This window comes from Myotis daubentonii, chromosome 10 (assembly GCF_963259705.1).
Source record: "Myotis daubentonii chromosome 10, mMyoDau2.1, whole genome shotgun sequence".
NCBI classification, from domain to species: domain Eukaryota; kingdom Metazoa; phylum Chordata; class Mammalia; order Chiroptera; family Vespertilionidae; genus Myotis; species Myotis daubentonii.
The window spans coordinates 2,078,682-2,099,811 of record NC_081849.1 but is presented as its reverse complement, the minus strand read 5'-3'; the positions used below and the strand labels follow the sequence as shown (position 1 = coordinate 2,099,811).

The window sequence follows — 21,130 nt, the reverse complement described above, 5'->3', positions numbered from 1 at the left end:
AGTTGGCTGGCTGCACAGGTAAAGGAACAAGAGGGTGAGTGTGCTGCCCTGTGTGCCAAGTAGCAAGGAGTTTGTGCTGTTCTGCATTTCTGAGCCTCTCTCACCATGTGAATCAGCTCTGGCCAGAGGCAAGGATAGCCATGAGTGGCTGCTCCCAGGCCATCCTGACACCACTCGTCTGTCCGACCTCTACACCATTGAGCTGTGCTCATTGCCAGCTAAATCCACAAGCCAGGGGAGCCCTGGAGCCCTGAGTCACTGCGTGCAGAGGATGAGCTTTGGTGGCTCCCTGGCCCACATCATGGACCAAAAAGAGCAAGATTTTATGGGGTACAGACACTGAAAAGGCCTTCATGACAGCCCTACATTATTACCCTAATGGTACAGGTTTGGATGGACAATTACAAACTCCCTACTTGACCACAGAGTAAGTACCAAACCTTTAATGAGTGACACTCCATCTCTCATCTACGTTTCACCCCTTAAAATAGGGATGTGTTGATTTCATCCACCAGCATTACTTCTTCCCTCTCGCATTCAAGTTGACAGGAAAATTGGAGCCATCTAAGGAAGGAGAGAGCATATGAAGACAGGGTATTATTTTTAGTTCATTTTGAGCACCACTCTGTCGAGTACAAAGAGAAAAACTATTTATCTTTCCTGACCTTTAACAGGGCATAGGTATCTTTTCTACAGTTGAGATCTGTAGATGATTAAAAGGCACCTGCTTCCAAGGACAATGCTGCCTTCCTTCATCCTTGTCCTTGGGTTGCGTCACTCCTGGGCCCTGTACCCAGGTCCCAACCAAGGCACGGAGAAGTGAATCTGCTCTGTCGACGAGACCCTGGCCCAGCGTTCCTGGAATGGCACAAAAGGCCCATCCTTGTCACTTGGTGGATGTGGTTTAATGAAGCAGAGGGTCACTGTGGGAGGATTGCACTACCTGTGTTGTGTTTTGTGAGATGGTTAAAAGGTTTGAAGCTCCCTTAAGAAACCAGGTGGCACAGTGAAGGAGCTGTTCCCCCGAGTGATCGCATTAGAGGTGGCTGAGACACAGCAGCTGTATTAAAAGCTGTGGAAGCTTCATGATGGGATGAGAACTTAGCTGTGTAGGTCACTGGTCTGGATGGTGGCCCTCAATCCCACTGACCACCAGTTCCTGTGGGCAATTCCTTATACTCAGCCCTGACCCCAAGTGGACCTGCTGGACCAGATTCCCTGGGGCAAGACAACCAAATCTGGTTGTCACCCCTTTTAGTTTTTAACCTTTTAAAAATATAATTGTAGATTCCATTATTTATAAGAGAGAACGCAGAGGTAGCCCATGGAATCTGACCTGGTTTCTCTCAATAATATCTTACAAAAATCTCACAGCCAGGATATTGACAGTGACCCAACTGCCCATGTAGGGCCGATAGAAGACAGCTCTACCTGATTCTCCCACACCCAGGACAGAGCCTTCTATTTTTTTTTTTGGTATATTATTATCACAGTAATATATACACAATGAAATTTACCATTTTAACTATTTTTCAGAGCACAGTCCAGTGCTGTTAAGTGGTCCTTAACTCAACGTAACAATCATATTGTTGTGCTGCCATTAACCACCATCGGCTCCATCACTGTTCTCATCTTCTCCAACTGAAGCTCTGTCCCCACTAAACAACAACTCTGCATCCACTGCCCCATTCCTGGTACCCTCCATCTTACGTCTATGACTCTGATGGCTCTAGGGACCTCATGTGAGTGGGATCACACACTATTTGTCCTTTTGTGACTGGCTTATTTCATTGAGCATCATGTCTTCAGGGTCCATCCAGGTTGTAGCATGTGCCACAATGGCCTATTTTTCTAAATTGAATATATTGGGGTGAGATTGGTAATGAAATCATGTAGCTTTCAGGTATACAGTTCTGTAATACATCACCTGTATGTTGAATTATGTATCTCACCTCCCTCCCCTCTTACCCCAGGTCAGGTCTCCTTCCATCACAATTTATCCTTTCTAAGCCCTCTTCTACACACACCCCTCTCTCTGTGATAATCACCAAACTGCTGTCTGTGTCTGTAAGTCTTTTCTTTGCTTAATCCCTTCACCTTTCCCCCCTAGTCCCCCAACCTCCTCCCCTCTGAACAGTATTCAGTCAGTTTTCTGCACCTATGAGTCTGTTTCTACTTTGATTGTAGTTTATTTTGTTCATTAGATTCCACATATAAGTGAAACCATAAGGAACTTGTATTTCTCTGACTGGCTTACTTCACTTCACTTAGCATAATACTCACCGGCTCCATCCATGCTGTTGTAAAAGGTAAGATTTCCTTCATTTCCTTTTTGTGTGTGTGGGTGAGTCGTATTCCGTTGTGTTAATGTACCACAGCCTTTTCTCCACTTATCTGCTGCTGGGCACTTGGGCTGCTGTGAAATCTTTGCTATTGTAAGTAATGCTGCAGTGAACATAGCATTGCATATATCCTTTCCGATCAGTGTTTCAGGTTTCTGCAGAGATATTCTCAGAAGTGGAAATGTTAGGTCATAAAGCAGTTCTATTTTTAATTTTTGAGGTAACTTCATACTGCTTACCACAGTGGTTGCACCAATCTGCCTTCCCACCAAGAGTACACGAGAGTTCTCTTTTCTCCACACATTCACCAGCACTTGATGTTTATTGATTTATTGATGATAGCCATTCTGACAGATGGGAGGTGATACCTCACTGTGACTTTAATTTCCATTTCTGTAATGACTAGTGATGCTCAGCATCTTTTTGTGTAATAATCATCTGCAGGTCCTCGCTGGAGAGGTGTCTGTTTAGGTTCTTTGCTCATTTTTAAATTGGATTGTTTAATTTTGTTATGATGTTGAGTTTTTTAAGTTCTTCATAAATTTTGGATATTAAACCCTTATCAGATGTATCATTGGCAAATATGTTCTCCCCTTCAGTGGGTTGTCTTTTCATTTTCTTGGTGGTTTCCTTTGCTGTGCAACAACTTTTTAGATTGATGTAGTCCCATTTGTTTAGTTTTTCTTTTGCTTCTGTTGCCCAAATAGATATATCAGAATAAAAATATTTCTATGAAAATTTATTGCCTTTATTTTCGTCTAGAAGTTTTACGGTTTCAAATGTCACTTTCAAGTTTTTAATCCATTCTGCGTTTATTCTTCAATATGGTGTAAGAAGGTAGTCTGCATTCATTTATTTTTCCACTTATGTGCCCAATTTTCCCAATAGCATTTTTTGAGTGGACTATCTTTACCACATTGTATATTCTTGTGTCCTTTGTCAAATATTAATTGACCATAAATGTATGGGTTTATTTCTGGACTTTTTGTTCTGTTCCACAGATCTTTATGTCTGTTTTATGCCAGTAGCATACTATATTTATTACTATGGCCTCGTAGTATAGTTTGTTATCAGGTAGCATGATTCCTCCCACTTTGTTCTTCTTTCTCAAGATTACTCTATTGGTTTGGTTTTATTTTGTTTGTTTTGTTTGTGTGTGTGTGTGTGTGTGTGTGTGTGTGTGTGTTTGTGTGTTGGGTTTTTTGGTGTTTTTTGTGTTTTTTTTGTACTTCCATATAAATTTTTGTGATATTTGTTGTAGCTCTCTGAATTACATCATTGGACATTTGAACGTTGTTAATTCTTCCTATCTTTTAACACCATATGTGCTTTTATTAATTTGTATCTTCTTCAACTTCTTCCTGTCTTCCTTCCTTTCTTTCACTTTCTTCTTTCTTCCACTTCTTTTTCTTTCTTTCTTTCTTTCTTTCTTTCTTTCTTTCTTTCTTTCTTTCTTTCTTTCTTTCTTTCTTTCTTTCTTTCTTTCTTCTTTCTTCATGATCTTTATTATGTTCAGGTGAATTCCCTTTATTCACATTTCACTGAGAGTTGTTATAATGAATAGGTGTTGTGTTTTGGTGAATGCTTTCTGCGTCTATTGTTGTAATCATGTGAATTTGATTCTTTATTTTGTTTACGATGTATCATGTTTTTTATGTGTAGATACTGTACCAAGCTTGCATCCCTGGAATAAATCCCACTTCATCCTGATGTGTAATCTTTTAAATGTATTACTGGATCCAGTTTGCCAATATTTTGTTGAGGATTTTAGCATCTACATTCATCAGGGATATTAGCGTATAATTTTTTTTCTTTATAAAGTCTTATTCTGGTTTGGGATTAGGAGAATGCTGGACGCATAAAATGAGCTTGGGAGGCCTCCCCTGTCTTGAGTGTTTCGGGTGAGTTTGAGGAGAACAGGTGCTAGTTCTTCTCTGACTGTTTGATGAAATGCACTGTGAAGCCATCCAGTCCAGCACCTGCGTTTGTTGAGAAGTTATTTTTTCTTTTAATTCTCACCTAGTATATATTGTCCAATGAATTTTTTTTTAGAGATGTGGGAGGGAGGGAGGGAGGTAAGAAGGGAGAAAGAGAGGGGGGAGAGAGAGAGAGAGAGAGAGAGAGAGAGAGAGAGAGAGAGAGAGGAGAGAGAGGAGAGAGAGAGACATCAGTGTGAGACACACACATCAAATGGTTGTCTCACACACATGTACACCTCAACAGGTGGCAGGGGTGAACCTGCAACCCAGGTACATGCCTTTGACTGGGAATCGAACGCATGATCCTTTGTTCCGTGGACCACATCTCTAACCACTGACACACAATGGCCTTAGCTTCATTGATCTCATGTTTGTTTTTTACTGCTTTGTTTATTTCTGCTCTGATCTTTATTATTTTCTTTATTCTTCTCACTTTATGGTGTCTTTGTTTTTCTTTTGCACTAGTTCCTCTAAGTGTCAAGTTAGATGATGTATTTCAGATTTTTCTTGTTTCTTGAGGTAGGCCTGTAATGTTAGGAATTTTCCTCTTAGGACTGCTTATCCTGTGCTCCATAGCGTTAGGATTGTTGTGTTCTCATTTCCATGTGTTTCAAGGTATTATTTCATTATTTCCTTGATCTCATTGTTATCTATTCATTGTTTAGTAACATGTTAATTAGCCTCCAAGACTTTCTGTGTTTTATAGTTTTTTCTTTTTCTTTTTTCTTTTTAATCCTATAATTACTAATTTTTATTGTGGTCAAATAAATATAAGATTTAGAGTTTTAACCACATTTAAGTATACATCAAGTATATTGACATGCAATTCTCACCACCATGTATCCCCAAATTTTTATTTATTTATTCATTTTTGCTTTTCATTGCTTTTATCTCTGTTAATAAATTTATTGGGGCATGGGTGGTTTTAGGTGTGTACAATTCAGTAATAGATCACTTGTAGGTCAGTTTTTTCTAATTGACTTCTAGTTTTATACAGTTATGATCAGAAAAGATTCTTGATATGATTTCAATCTTCTTAAATTTACTGAGACTGTTTTTGTGCCCTAACATGTGGTCTATCTAGATAATGTTGCACGTCCACTTAAAAAGAATGTATATTCTACTGCTTCAGGGTGAAAATGCTCTGAAGATACCAATTAAATCCATTTGATCTATTGTGTTATTTCAGTCCACTCTTTATTTTTTAAAGACTAGGTGTGAGGCCGCCCTGTGCAAGGGTGAGGCAGCGCACAAGTCTTCCCCCCCACCTCCTCTCTCCCCCTCCAGCCCCCGCCCATCTCCCTCCCCCCCCCAGCCCCTGCCCATCTCCCTCTGCCCCCACCCACAGGGACCCCAGCCCAGGAGGAGGTCAGGGCCCAAGTCTCCCCCCGCCTTCTCCCTCCCCCCCCAGCCCCCGCCCGTCTCCCTCCACCCCCACCCGCAGGGGCCCCAGCCCAGGGGAGCCAGGGGAGCCTAGGGGAGCCAGGGGAGCATGTCACACGCTAGGGGGAAGGGAACGCTTCACTGATTTGAGTGTCACCCTTGCGCAGGGGCCACCCTAATCTCCTCTGCATCATTCCAGCTTTACTATATGTGCTGCTGCTGCTGCTGCTGCTGCAGAGTCCAGCACCAGGCCACTCTTTGCTTCTTGATTTTCTGTGCGGAAGATCCAGCCATTGATGCCAGTGGGATTGTTCAAATCCCCTACTACGTCTGTATTATTGTTGAACTCTCCATTTATGTACATCAGGATTTGATTTACACATTTACTTGCTCTTATGTTGAAGAAATACATGTTTGCAAGGGTTATATCCTCTTGTTGGATTGCTCTCTTTATCATTCTGTGGTGTCCATTCTTATCGCACAATATAGCCTTTGTTTTACAGTCTATTTTGTCAGCTCTAGGTTTACCTCCCCGGCTTATTTTTCATTTGTATTTGCATGAAATACCTTTTGCCATCCCCTTGCTTTTTGTCTGTATATCTTTCATTCTGAGGTAGGTCTCTTGTTGACTGCATATATATGGTTCTTGATTTCTTATCAATTCAGCTACCATGTCTTTTAATTGCAGCAGTCAAGCCACTTACATTTAAAGTGATTATTTGTAGATATGTTTTATTCTTTTAACTCTGTTTCCCTTTTATTCCTTCTTGATAGTTCTTATACTAATGGTTTGGTGGTAACACACTTCTTTTGCTGTTTCTTGTCTGGGAAGCTCTTTATTTCTCCATCAATTTTAAATGACAGCCTTACTGGGTAAAGTAGTCTTGGTTGAAGGTCCTAGCTTGTCATTATTTTGAATATTTTGTGCCAATCCCTACTGGCCTGGTATGTTTTTGTAGAGAAATAAGCTGACAGTCTTATGGGAGCTCCCTTGTAGGTAACTGACCGTCTTCCTTTTGTTGCTTTTAAGATGTCCTGTCTTTAATCTTTGTCATTGTCATGATGATGTGTCCTGGTGTCAAGCCTTTTTGGGTTCATCTTGTTTGGGACTCTGTGCTTCCTGGACGTGTGTCTCTTCCTTCACCAGGTTAGGGAAGTGTTCGGTCATTATTTCTTTTAATATGGTGTAGTCCCTTAACCTTTCTTTTGTCCTTGTACTCCTATAATGTGGTTGTTGTTAATGTTTCATGTTGTCCCAAAAGTCCCCTAAACATTCCTCATTTTTAAAAGTTCTTTTTTCTTTTTGCTGCTTTTGTCTTCTGTGACCTTGTCTTCCAAATCACTAATTTGATTCTCTCCTTAATCAAATTATTTATTTTCTCTAGTGTATTCTTCATTTCAAAGATTTTACTCTTTATTTCTGACTGGATCTTTTATATGGCTTAAATGTTCTTTTTCATGCATACTATCAGTTTTCAAGTTCCCACTGATTTCATCCATTCTTTACCTAACTTCAATTAACTATCTGAAATATTGCTTGCCTCACTTTGTTTAGCATTTTTTCTGGATGTGTCCCCTGTTCTTAAATTTGGGGCATGTTTCTTCGCATTTTGGCTGCCTCTGTGTGTTTCTTTCTTTGTATTAAAATCCAGGTCTTGGTAGTGTGGCTTCGTGTAGTAGGAGTCCTGTGGAACCCAGTGGCAATTTCTTCTTGATCATCTGAGTTGAGTGCTCCAGGGATGTCCCATGTGTGTTATGTGAACCTTCCTGTGGCAGTTGATTCTTGATGGCTGTTGGCCCATTCATGTAGTGATTCGATGCTCAGGCTAGTTGGCTGTGACCACAGTGTACCCTGCCTACAGTGTAGTGTATGAGCTGCTGACAGGTGTTGACCACGTGGAGCGCAATTCATCTCAGCGGGGTCTGGTGCCTGCCTAGATCTCTCTTTGGATCTGCCGCTTCTGAGGCTAATTGTATCCTTCTCTGATGTGCTCTGAAGCTGGCTATCGGCTTGTTGTTCCTGGGGCTTCCTGGGAGGGACTCTGGTGCTGAACAATATCAGATGCTTGATGTGACTCTCCCAGGGCAAACTCTTTGCATCTACAAAGCAATTCACAATTTGTGACAGCCTCTGCTGAGGCCCAGTGAGCACAGGAAGGTCCAAGCAGGGCACCAAAGCTGGCTTTGACTAGCATTGAGCCTGGGGGCAGGTCAGCAAAAGCCCCAGAGCACACCATGTTCTGCCTCCCTGTCTGCCTCCATCTGCCGGGTGCCTGTTTGTCTCAGTTAATGAAAGAGTCTCTGGAAGCACTCAAGTTGCATGAGGGAGGTTCTCAGGGAGTCCCCAGGTAGAGGTGAGTGGTGCTCACCAGATGGATGCAGGTTCAAGCTCAGTGTCAGTGTTGGGTCTGAGGCCACTCAGCCAATGTCCCAGGGGATATCAGGTCCAGCTGCCACCCGCTGGGTCCTCACACATCCTTGAGCAGTGTACAGAAGGCGCAGACCTGGCATTGTTTGTAGGAGGAGAATGAAAAAGTCAAAAGAGGCTGCTTCCCAGGATTGAAGGTGTCTGGAATCTGTAGTCTGAGATCAGCCGTGTGAGCTTAAGGGCTTTGCAGAAGGTCTGTGGATTCTCAAAGGCCAGAGAGCTGCTTCCTGTTGTAGATGACTCGTGGATCCCCACAGGGGAGCGAGAGCATGGTGGGATCATGCAGGTGCAATCCAGCCATCACGTAGTGAAAAGTAGAATCCCCTCATGGGTGGCTGATTTCAGCAGATTCATCCCTCCATTTCTGTCCTAAGAGAACTGGAGCTCTCTCCAGACTTCCGACCAGATGCATGCTCACTGGCTTCCCGGGCAGCACTGTCCCTGCCTTCTTTCCTCAAGGCTGGGTGAGCCAGGCTGGCTGGAGTGTAGGGAAGGGAGGATAGAGGTCCGTTTGGAGGGTTGAAATGCTGTGAGAACTTTTAAGGCTTAAATTTATTTTCTGTGTGTCTGCTCCCACACTATAACTAAGCAGCCAAAGTGATGCTTAGCTCACTCTCAAGGAAGCACAGTTCTGCCCTGCACCAGTGCCACACATCACCAGAGCAGTGAAGGGAGCTACTGGAGGAAGAAGACAGGGCATTCCTCTCCCAGCAGTGTAACACCCTCACAGGCATGATTCTGTCTGGAGAGCTGACCCCTGCTGGAGCACTTAAGGCTTTTAGGCACAGAGTGTAATGATCTGATTTATATTTTTTAAAGATCACTCTGATTTGCATTTTCATTTTTATTAAAAATTACTTCTTTAATTATTTTTCAATTAGGGATGACATTCAATATTAGTTTCAAGTGTACAAAATAGTGGTTAGACATTTATATAACATATAAAAGCATCTCCTGATAAGTCTAGCATGGGATATCTTTGAAAAGGGTATTAATCCTATTCATGAGGGCTCCACCCTCATAACCTAATCAACCTCAAAAGACCCACCTTTTATTTATTTTTAATCAACCTTATTTGGGTGACATTCATTAATAAAATTGCATAGGTCAGGTGTGCAATTCTATAATGCATCATTTGTATATCGCATTGTGTGCTCACTGGCTTCAGGTCAAGTCTCCTTCTATCACCATTTATCCCCCCTATGCTCTCTTCTCCCTCCCCTACCTGTCACCCACCAACCTTACCCCCTACTCCCCACACGCCACCCCACCTGCCACCCCACACCCCACACCCCCAGCCCCCATCTGCCTCACCACATCCCCAATGCACAGCCCCCATCTGCCACCCCCAACTCCCCTCCCGCCAGCTCTCATCCCCCAACGCTACCCCTCACCCCCACCTCCCACTCTTACCCCCAACCCTACCCCCCACCGCCCCCCCCATCACGCACCCCAGACCCCACACCTCCCATCCTCCACCCCCAACTTCCCAGCCCCCACCCTCCACCCCCCTTCCCCTGCTTGTGATTTGACATTTGAAATGATATTTGAGATGTGTCTTGAGAGCACGGGTAGGATTTAGACAGATGAAGAAGGTGAGAATATGCTTCAGGTACAGAGAGTGGACATTCGGCCTGGAGGCAGGAGAGATGAACACTGGACAGACCAGAGCATATGCCCTTCAGATGCCTGTGAGTGAGGGGTCAGGGCAGGGAAACAGAAGACCCTGCATGGAGGGAAAGGGCAGAGGGATAAGGGGACCAACCACAGAGTGGTCAGAGCAGGAGAGACAGCAGCCCCTCCATGGGAAGGCAGGGCAGCAGGGTCAGGGGACCAGGGGAGGGGCCGATGGACAGGTATGAGAGGGAATGCTGCCAAGGGGCAGGGCTGGGGGCAAGGGCTCCACCATGAGGAACAGGGAACTCTCCATGGAGGGGTCTGTTTCTCCTGTTACCTATCTCTACTCCCATGTCCCCCCTTCCCTGGCCCCTCCATGGATGGTGCCCTAACCCCCCTATCTTGCTCAGACTATGTGGGGTCCTTTGTCCTCCCTGCCCTGCTACCTCCCTGGATGATGCCCTCTCCCCCCTGCCCTGCCATCTATTTCAGGACCTGTGCTAAAATCCTTGCTGTCTCAAAGTAGGCTTCCCTATCCCCCCAGCCTCTCCTCTTCATGGAGGGTTCCCTGTTCCCTCTCATGCATGCCCTGTCCCCCCATGAAGGATTCTGTCTCCTCCATGCCCTTCTCCCTCAAACCGGGGCTCCCTTTCTCCACTGCTTGCCCCCTCAAAGTGAGGTTCTCTGTCCCCCTGCCGTGCCCCCTCCACGAAGGAAATCTTCCTCCCTGACCCTCCCCCTCAAAGTGGGGTTCTCTACACCCCTGCCATGCCCCATCCATGGAGGGTACCTTCTCCTCCCTGCCTCTCCCCCTAAAGTTGGGATCCCTGTCCCCCTGCCCAGCTCCCTCAATGGATAGTTCTGTCTCCTCTGTGCCCTGCCCTCTCAAAGTGAGGTTCCCTTTCCTCCTGCCCTACCCTCTGCATGGGGATTACCTGTCCAACTGCCCTGCCCCCTCCCCATAGAGGGTTCCTGGTCTCCCCTCTCCTCCCTGCCCTGCCCCCTATAATTGGGGTTCCCTTCCTTCCTGTCCTCCCCACTGCATGGAGGGTTTCCTGTACCCACTATTCCATCCCTGCAAGTGCAGTTCCTGTCCCCCAGCTCTAACTCCTTTCTGAAGGTTTCCCTGTCCCCCTGCCCTGCCTCCTCCATGAAGGTTTCCCTGTCTCCTGCCCTCTACCCTCTATGAAGAGTCCCCTCTCCTCCCTGCCCTGTCCCCTCCATGGAGTGTGCCCTCTCTCCCCTGCCCTGTCCCATCCATGGAGGGTTTCCTGTTCCTCTGCTCTGCCACCTCCAAGGAGGGTCCCCTCTACTCCCTGTCTGACCCATCCCTGTTGGGTTCCCTGGCCAGCCCCCCCGCCTCGAGCCCTGCCCCCTCCATGGAGGGTTCCCTGCCCCATCTGTTCTGTAGCCTCCATGGAGGTTTCCCTGTCACCACTGCCCTGCCCCCTCCCTGGAGGGTCCCCTCTCCTCCGTGCCCAGTCCACTCCAAGGAGTATGCCCTCTCCCCCCTGCCCTGTCCCATCCACGGAGGGTTCCCTTTTCCTCTGCTCTGCCCTCTCCATGGAGGGTGCCTTCTCCTCCCTGCCTTGTCCTCTCCAAGGAGAGTCCCCTCTCCTCTCTGCCCAGTCCACTCCATGAAGGTCCCCACTTTCCCTGCCCTCCCTCCTCCATGGAGAGTCCCCTCTCCTCTCTGACAAGCCAATCCTTGGAGGGTCCCATGTTGCCAGTCCCCACTGCCCTGCCCCATCAATGGAGAGTTCCCTGTTCCCCAAACCCCCTGCCCTTCCCCCTCCATATAGAGCACCCATGCCCACTATCCTTCCCTTCCTTGGAGGGTCCTTTCTCCTCCCTGCCCTGTTACCTCCACGGAGGGTCCCATCTCCTCTTTAGCTATAACCTCCATGGAGGGTCTCTTCACTCTCTGTCCTCTTCCCTCCATGGTGGGTCCCCTGCTCCACTGCCCTGTCTCCTGCATGAAGGGTCCCCACTTCCCCTGCCCTCCCTTCTTCATGCAGTGTCCCCTCTCCTCCCTGCCAAGCCCATCCTTAGAGGGTTCCCTGTATCCCTTCCCCATAGCCCTGCCCCCTCCATGGAGGGTCCCCTATTCTCCCTTCCCTATCCCCTACGCTCCCCGCTCCATGGAGGGTACCTTCTCCTCCTTGACCCATCTCCTCCATGGAGGTTCCCATCTCCTCCCTGCCCTTCCTCTCCCTGGAAGGATCCTTCTCCTCCCTGATCTGTCCCCTTTATTGAGGGTCCCTTCTCCTCCATGGCATGTCCCCTCCATGGAATGTCCCCTCTCCTCCCTGCCCTGTCCCCTCCATGGAGGGGTCCCCTCTCCTCCCTGTCTGGCCCATCACTGTAGGTTTCCCTTTACCCGTCTCTGCCCTCTCCTCCCTGCCCTGTACCCTCCATGGAGGGATCCTTCTCCTCCCTGACCCATGCCCTCCGTGGAGGGTCCCTACTCCTCCCTACCTGTCCCCTCCATGGAGGGTTCCCATAACCCTACTGTCCCCCTGCATGGAGAGTACCTTCTCCTCCGTGACCCGTCCCCTCCATGGAGGTTCCCATCTCCTCCCTGTCTTGTCCCCTCCATGGAGGGTCCTCTCTCCTCCCTGTCTGTCCCCTCCATGGAGAGTTCCCATCACCCTAACAGTCCCCCCTGCATGGAGGGTCCCAACTCCTCCCTGCCCTTCTCCATCATGGAGGGTCGCCTCTCCTCCCTGCCCTTCCCCTCCATGGAGGTATCCTTCTCCTCCCTGACCCATCCCCTCTATTGAGGGTCCCCGCTCCTCCTTGCCTGTTCCCTCCATGGAGGGACCCCTCTACTGCCTACGTGTCCTGGAAAGGAGGGTCCCCTCTTCTCCTGGCCCATCACTTCCATGGAGTTTCCCCTCACACCCATGCCTGTCCCCTCCATGGAAGGTTCCCTGTCCCCACTGCCCTGCACCCTCCATGGAAGGTCCCTTTTTCTCCCTACCCTTGCCGCCTCCATGGAGGGTCCCATCTCCTCCCTGCCCTCACCCCTCCATGGAGGGTCCACTCTCCTCTCTACCTGTCCCTTCCATGGAAGGTTCCCCACTGCCCTGCACCCTCCATGGAGGGTCCCATTTCATCCCTGCCCTTTTCCCTCCATGGAGGATCCCCACTCCTCCCTGCCTGACACCTCCATGGAGGGTCCCATCTCCTCCCTGCCTGTCCCGTCCATGGAGGGTACCCCTTCTCCCTGCCTGTCCCCTCAATGGAGGGTTCCCTTTCCCCATGGCCCTGTCCCCTCCATGGAGGGTCCCCTCTCCTCCCTGCCTGTCCCTCCATGGAGGATTCCCTGTCCCCACTGCCCTGCATCCTCCATGGAAGGTCCCTTCTTCTCCCTACCCTCTCCCCTCCATGGAGGGTCTCCTCTCCTCCCTACCTGTCCCCTACATGGAGGGTCCCCTTTCCTCCATGCCCTCTCCCCTCCATGGAGGGTCCCTTCTCCTCCCTTCCTTTCCCCTCCATGGAGGGTCCTCTCTCCTCCCTGCCCTGCCCTCTCCATGGAGGTTTCACTGCCTCTCCTACCCTGCCCCCTCCATGGAAGGACCCCTTTCCCCTGCCCTGCCCCATCCATGCAGGGTCTTCTGTTTCCCTGCCTGTTCCCATCACTCACAGGCTCTGCGAGGCATGTGCTCTGGTCCCCAGTGTTCATCTGTCCTGCCTCCAGGCCATGTCCACTGTCTGCACATGAAGCACATCTCACCGTCTTCATCTGCCCAAATCCTCCCGGGCTCTTAGGACACATGTCAAATATCATTTCAAATGTCAAATCACCGAGTGATCTTTAAAAAATATAAATCAGATCCCCCTATTCTCGTGCCTAAAAGCCTTCCTGCTGTGATAGCAATTTCAACCCACACTAGGGCCCTCTATGCCCCCCCCCACCCCCCGCTGTCTGCTGTTCCCATCCAGCCTGGCTGTCCTTGCCCTGGGGCACTGCCTCTCCTTTTGGGGTGGCTTTCCCAGGTCTCCATGGCGCCAGCTCTGTCTCAACAGCCATGTCTCAGTTTAAACATTTTGGGGAGCCCTTTCCTGAGCCTGCTAGGGAGTCACTCTGCTCTGAAGCCCCCATGTAGCCAGCTCTATGGTATATCACCTGGCAGTAGGTCACAATACTAACAGAGGTCAGAATGGTAAGACAGGTCATAGAGGTAACCTAGCCACCATGCCAGGCCAGCCATGTGGGCCAACCTCTCAAGTTTTCTGGTGGTGGTGGTGTTAAAAATCAGTGAATAAACATTTATTGACCCCAACATACCAAAGGCCCTCTACAGAAACCACAGGAGGTGTGGCTCTCCTGGGTCCTGGCCCTCAGTAACTAGGTGTTCTTCAAAGTGAAAACTGGGTTGGAGGGTGGGTCAGAGAAGCCAGGGAGGGTCTCCACTTGAGTTGCTGTCTTTGAGGCTGGAGGAAGGGATCAAAGGCCAAGATTTTGGGGAGCCCCAGGAAGCTGGGAGTGGCTTTGGCAGGGACACAGAAGGGAACTGTGCCATAAGGAATGGATTCTGCACCTCCCCATGTGCAGGACCCTGAGGCCTCCTGGGAGGAGGGCAACCCAATGAACCACCTCAGGTTTCTGACCCACAGCACCTGGGATCCCACACTTTGTCCTGTGAACCACTGCGTTTAAGGTCATAGGTCAGGGCACCAATAGAAATCTTTTGTGTCCCTGTGGCTCCCTAGTCATATAAGCTAAGTCTATTTTCTTCATGGCTCTTCCTATCTTCTGAAATCAAGTGTGGCCTTGGTTCTTGTTCACCTGTCTGTCTCTTGGGCCCTCTCAGCACCTGAAAGGTGACCTGTGAAGGCCACGCCCCCAAGACCCAGGTAGACAGCACACACTTGCTGAATGATTTCCTGAGCAAAGAGCTCTTTTCGGATTTCATATATTTTTTATTTGTAATAAACCTGATTCATTAACATGTACATACATATGATATCTTCATCCTCTTTAGGACATCCCACATAGATTCATGAATTTTTAAAATATCTTAATTTTTTGGTCAAAACCCGCGTCTCAATTTCTTGTTCAGAAATGCAGTAGCTGCTTTATGTCCTGCCTCGGGGAGGAGAGGGTTCTGACTGCAGACCAGGTTCACGCCAGGATGTTGTTCCTGTTCCTGGTCCTTCACAGGCCAGTCCTTTGGCCTCTGGTGGCCAGTTGACCCATGATGCGCCCTTACACCTCATCTCCTGTTCACCAGCCTGGTGTTGCTTCCTGCGTTGGTCACAAGGTGCAATATACAGATCCTGTAACATAGAACCCACACCTGAAACCTATATGTTTTTGTTGACCAATGTCACCCCAATGGATTTAATAAATAAAAACATTTTTTTAAAAAACACACATTAGTTATTTTGCAGATTGAAACTGGTTCAGGGAGATGAAGTGACTGGTCTGAGGTTCCCCAATATTCCCACTGCCCATGATTCTGAATGCCCAGCACTTTCTTGTCTTTCTCCCATTAGACTTCAAAGGCCCTGCCTTTTAAAAATCCAAAGGAGCTGAAAAAACAGTAGGAAGCTTCAAACCTCCTTTGGAAAGCGAACTTTAAGTCAGCAGAGTGGAACATCTTCTCTATGAGTGTTTCTTTGCTTCTTTGTTCATTCATTTGCCAAATGTATGTTTTACAGACATTTCTAGAACTGACCTTTTCAGTACTGGCTCTCCCTCAGAAGGTGCCTAGGCCTGTGCTAGGACCAAAGAGTCCCCAGTGCTGAGTGGGAATTCAGCAATGACTTTTGAAGGTTTCTTTTTAAGAAATATATACAAATTCTGAATTACTTTTATCACTAGATACTAGGAAGGGTTCTCCCCTCACAAGAGCCTTTATGCTATTTTCACAAGACCCCTGCTCAGTATCTAGTGAAAGGAGGTCAGCTTACTTTACAGAAACACAACAGGTGAAACCACAGCATGATTTTTATAATAAGAAATTTCCTTTGCACATTGTACCGAGGAAGAAAAACCTTTAAGAAGAAATGTCAGATAGAGTTACAGTTTTGTATGAATAAAGATAAGTACGGACCAAAGTTGCAAATATATTCAGTATGTTCAATGTGCAGAAAAAATATAGCTTATTTATTTATTTCTAAGTGGATTTTCTCTTGAGTCCCCCACCAGGGGATAGAGGGGACAAGAGCAAAAGAAAATATTTAGCTCAATTTAATATCTGAGTTCAGCCTCATGAACTGAATCCTGTCTTTAAATGAACACAGTGCCTTTCCCATTGGTGTTATATGGGATGGGAGGTGGAGCTATTTTGTTTTTCTGGCAACAGGGGCAGAGTCTTTGTATCGCCTATTGTCGCTCAGGGAGTAGCTAGTCTGCGTCCATGTGTGGGGTCCTACTCCAAGTTTCCCTCTGGAGTTCTCACCCAGAGAGCGAGGACATGCAGCATCCCTGCTGGGGGCTCCCAGGCTGCCCCGATAATCCCAGGGGAGCAGTCCTCAGCCCTCCAATTCTAACCCCAGTGTCTCTGTGTCCCCCTCTCCCCTCTGAGAGTCCAGGCTGCAGAGGAGGTGACAGGAGGCATCTGCAGTTCCCTGTCCTCAATCTCTTCATTTGTCCCCACAGTTACCAGAGCCCAGAAGGCTTTGCTTCTCCTTCCTATCCATACAGACCTTCCCTGATGGAAAATTTGAGAACACTGGAAAACAGGGCACATGAAGACTTTTGAATTCAAGAGTATGTAAGTGTTTACAAAGTATTTGAGAAAATTAATTTCTAAATTCTGTTCCTTCTAGTTGCTCTTTTCAAATTTGATCTGCCTGAGGAGTCATCTGTGATTTTTTTTTCCCATCTCACCTTTCACATTCTCTCCTCTCATTTTAGTAAAGAAAACTATGCCTTCCCCACCTCCTCAAAGAAATCTTACCATTGCCCCTGGGTGTGACACTCTCCAGCCCTCTGAACTATGAGTGCATGCCAACTAATGGCACTGCATGAAGCAAACTCTTTCTGAGAAGGAATTCTTAGGGTAATCTGAAGGCAGCAGGAAAAACAAAAGCAGAGACCTCAGAGGTATTTGGAGCCTTTGTCACCTCCAGCTACACAAATGTTAAACACAGCCTGACACCTGGCCAGACAGTGTAAAATCTCACAGTGCTCAAAATGGTTGATAAAAGGGAAAAATGGATAAGTTTTTGTTAAATAAACATCTGAATAAGAACGAAAAAAAAAAACCTAGTTGTCTTCCATAATTCAGGCACCTTACATGTATTGTTCTAATCCCATAATGGTCCCCATGTGCCTCCCATTTTAGAAAGCAGAGAACCGAAGTCAGAGAACTGAAGACAGGAGGCCAGAATTGGTGGGGCTCCAAATCCAGCCAAGTTGGCTCCCCCAGAGCAAGCTGCCTCCTGTGTCCAGGGTTTCCTTGTCCTCCCTGATGGAAAGTCTGACCTTCCGTTCCTAAGACACATGCTGGTGTCTTCATGAATTTCAACCAATTTCCAAAAGGACCAGTGGGAAAAGAATTTTTACGGTTAAGGACAGCAATAGGGACACAGAAGACACTCTCATTCAGAACAATTGGAGCATAGAAAATGTTTACAGATCTGCTTCCGAATAAATGAATGAATGTCACACTGGGCTCAACGTTTAGACAGGTGCAGCTGCAGAGAGAATCCAGACACCACTCAGCTGCTCTGTAGACCTGGGAGCATCCTACGAATGACACTTGCCATGACACCTGCCTTGCTGACAAGAATTATGCAGATGGCTTCAGCGGATATACAAAACTTTATATAAATCAAAAAAATCTTTAGCCAGTACCAGTTTGGCTCAGTGGATAGAGCATCAGCCTGCAGACTCAAGGGTCCCAGGTTCGATTCCGGTCAAGGGCATGTACCTTGGTTGTGGGCACATCCCCAGTGGGGGGCGTGCAGGAGGCGGCTGGTTGATGTTTCTCTCATGGATGTTTCTAACTCTCTATCCCTCTCCCTTCCTCTCTGTAGAAAATCAATAAAACTTATTTAAAAAAAATTCTTTAGAAAAAAATCTTTAGTTGTTGTTTTTTTAAAATGAATTACTGAATCTTCTGAAACTTACTTTGGCTTTTGCAAAAGTTCAAAAAATTCCACATTCTTTTTATAGTTTCTTCCTTCGTTGATTTTTTTTCCCCTCCAATACTGGAAAAAGATAAAAAAATAAAGGCATGTTGAAAGAAGAACATAAAAAGTTCTCCGTAATTTCACATCCCACAGTTAGATAATAGTATGATCTTTTCCCTTTGTTTCTTTGTGGTTTTTTTGTTTTTATATAGGTATGTATATGTATGCACAGTATAAAGTTGCCAAATTTGGAATGATATATTCAAATGTGTATGCACATATATTTATAAAAATATATGTACACATACTTTTTGCTTCCCCTTGTTCTTAAAATTATACCACAAACCTTCCCGCATATTCTAAGAGAGTCCTATCTTAATGGCTTTGTAATATTCCAGCATATGTTTAAATTACAATTCAGATAACCAAAATTCTATCACTGGTCATTTAAGTTTTTCTCACTTGTTCAGTGTTATGAATAATAAAAAGAATCAGCACTTTCTAAAACTTTTTCTGTTTTTTGAATTAAAGAAAACTAATTTTAAAATCACTAGAAAATCCTTTGAGAATAGAAATGTTTTATTTTGCACTTTGCAGTAGAGTAGCCAGTAGCCGCATATGGCTATTGAGCTCTTGAGAGGTGGTTAGTGCAACTTAGGAGCGTGATTTCACCTTTTACTTCATTTTAAATTAGCCACATGTGGCTTATTGGTCAAAGCAGAACTTGAGAGCGCCGAATCCTAACCACTAGACCTCCAGGGACTGTGGTACATAGAATGAACAACATAAACTGATGAGCAAAAACAGATCCAGAGACAGAGAAACATCTATCAGACCATCAAACTCTAAAGGGAAGGTAGGGGAGGGTGGAGGTAAGAGGGGGAGATCAACCAAAGCACTTACTTGCATGCATATAGGCCTAACCACTGGACATAGACAACAGGCGGGTGAGGGCATGAGTGGGGAGGGTGCGGAGGGTAATGTGGGGATAAGGACACATATGCAATAACTTAATCAATAAAGAAATTTTAGAAAAACAGACAAACAACAAAGCAGAACTTGAAACTTGGGAGCTCAGTGCACTGCTTTGAGAATCTGCTTGTATGCAGGAATGCCCCCATCTTGTGGCCTTTTAGAATATTGCTTCTGAAATTTTGGGAACTAAGGTGTATTAGCAAGTATGAGCAAGTATTTTTTCTTGTAACTTCAGAATGTTCATAAACCATAAATGTCACCTGGTAGATTATATAAATTATCTGGAAGTTTTAAGACTGGCATGGCTAAAAGACAGTCAGCACACAGGGCAAATGAATTGCAGGGGACAGTAAATATTTAGAAAAACACTAAGAATAGACTCACTCTTTTGATTGGGACACAGGGAGGATTTTAAACAGAGGGACCTTGTTCTCTCCCAAGTCCAACAATATTACTATGTGCAGATAAGGCTTTGTATGGTTATTCCTAGAATTAGTACAATTGGGAAATGATCACTTTTAGGCATCAAGGATATCTTTTTCCAAGAATGGCGAAATGTGAAGAGTTCCTGGAAGTTATTGCATCCTCGAAATTGCCTTGAAACATATTGTATTGGAGATTTATCCCTAAAGCACACCCCTTTGGGGAATGTTAACCAAATATCCAGGATGCTACTTTAGTCTTTTTTTTTTTTTTTGGAACTTCGAAAGATCAGATTTAATGCTGGGGTCCAACCCCAGCAGGTCCAGGCGTCCCCAAAGGTGTGGACAGAGTTGGCGAAGAAGGAATGACACATAGGCAGCGTTCAGGTGATCATCATAGCCAGGTTCTGTAGCTAGGTTCTCTTGCCATGTTCTCTCGCTAGGTTCTCCAGCCAGGTTCAGTCTCCAGGTTCTGTCCAGGTTCTCTAGCCATGTTCTCTTGCTAGGTTCTCCAGCCAGGTTCAGTCGCCAGGTTCTGTCCAGGTTCTCTAGCCATGTTCTCTTGCTAGGTTCTTCAGCCAGGTTCTATAGCCAGCATCTCCAGCCAAGTTCTGTCTAGGATCTCCAGCCAATTCCTGTAGCCGGGTTCTGTCCAGGATCTTTTGCCATGTTCTCTCACTAGGTTCTGTCTCTAGGTTCTGTCTACTTTAATCTTTAGGGCTCATCCTAAACTTAGCAGAAGAAATGGGAAAAGGGCAATAAAATGAGGTCCAATGTACTTTGTGAAACAAGGCAGAATGGCCAAACCTCAAATCCCCTGCAACAAATGAGGTAAATTATCAAGCATTGGAAAGCTAATCCCATAGCTAGTTACTGGAATTTATTGAGCCATATGTAAGTAATGAGCAGCAACTATCTTGTGATCTGTAATTATTGGGAACAATCAAGTTTTTATAAGGAAGCTCAGTTTTTGTTTGGTTTCAATGTCTCACATTGGCCTTGGAACAGTTCCCTGTTGCATTAGAAGAACTAATACATCTATTGTGTTTCAATAAAAGCTATTGGCTGTTATTTATTTTTCTTTTAGGATAAGTTAGTCATAAATGACTATGGTGGGCGCCCTGGGGCTGTGGTCTCTTCTCCACATCCCGCAGGGTGGGGAGACTTGAACTGGTTCGAGCAAGTTAGGAGGCTCTTTTGGGTTTAAAGAATAATGAAAGACAGACATAAAATAGATTAGAAGCTTGGGCTGGGTGTGGTGTCTGACCTCTGATTCCAGGGACAGACAGAGAGAGTCTGCCCTCTGGAGGGAAAGGCACAGAGAGAGCCAGCTCTGAAAGCTGTTTATTATATACTCCAATTACAGGAAGTTACATCACATCTGGGTGGGCCTGAGACATCATGAGATCCATCCCCTTAACACTGGGCAGGAGAGTCAGACTGAGTGACATCCAGTCTTTTGACTGGTCCCGCCCTCAGGGCATGGCTCTGACCTTGCCCTGAGTCCCAGCTGATGTCTATTAAGCCAAGTGTATTCTAAGGGCCCTTAAAAAAATAAGTGATTCTCTGATAAGTCATCAGAACCCAATGATTAACATCAATTTTTTATTTTTATTTTTTGGTGGTATGTGCAGATTTGGACTGCATTTACACCATCCACATTTCTCTTGTCAACAAATAAAAATAAATCCTTCCATAGACATGTTGCCTTCCTTTTTTATGAAAAGTTACATTTATGGTACAGAAAACATTTAATAGATGTAGAATAAACAGTGTACAATAAACAGTGATCATACCTTGCCCTCTTTCTTTATATTTTCATTTTTTAAGAAATAAGGAAACACTCGGGCTGGGTAGCTCAGTTGGTTGGAGCATCGTCCCATACACCAAAAG

The 21,130-nt window shown here is 46.0% G+C and overlaps 2 non-coding genes across 2 annotated transcripts; both read right to left on the bottom strand.

The window, feature by feature from the left end:
• Positions 1-5,826: 5,826 nt before the first annotated feature.
• LOC132211579 (U6 spliceosomal RNA) lies at positions 5,827-5,930 on the bottom strand. Its single transcript, XR_009447490.1, has one exon. It is a non-coding gene; the product is annotated as a U6 spliceosomal RNA (small nuclear RNA).
• A 2,764-nt stretch (positions 5,931-8,694) lies between these two features.
• LOC132211590 (small nucleolar RNA SNORA74) lies at positions 8,695-8,897 on the bottom strand. The gene has a single exon (XR_009447498.1). It is a non-coding gene; the product is annotated as a small nucleolar RNA SNORA74 (small nucleolar RNA).
• Positions 8,898-21,130: the final 12,233 nt, after the last annotated feature.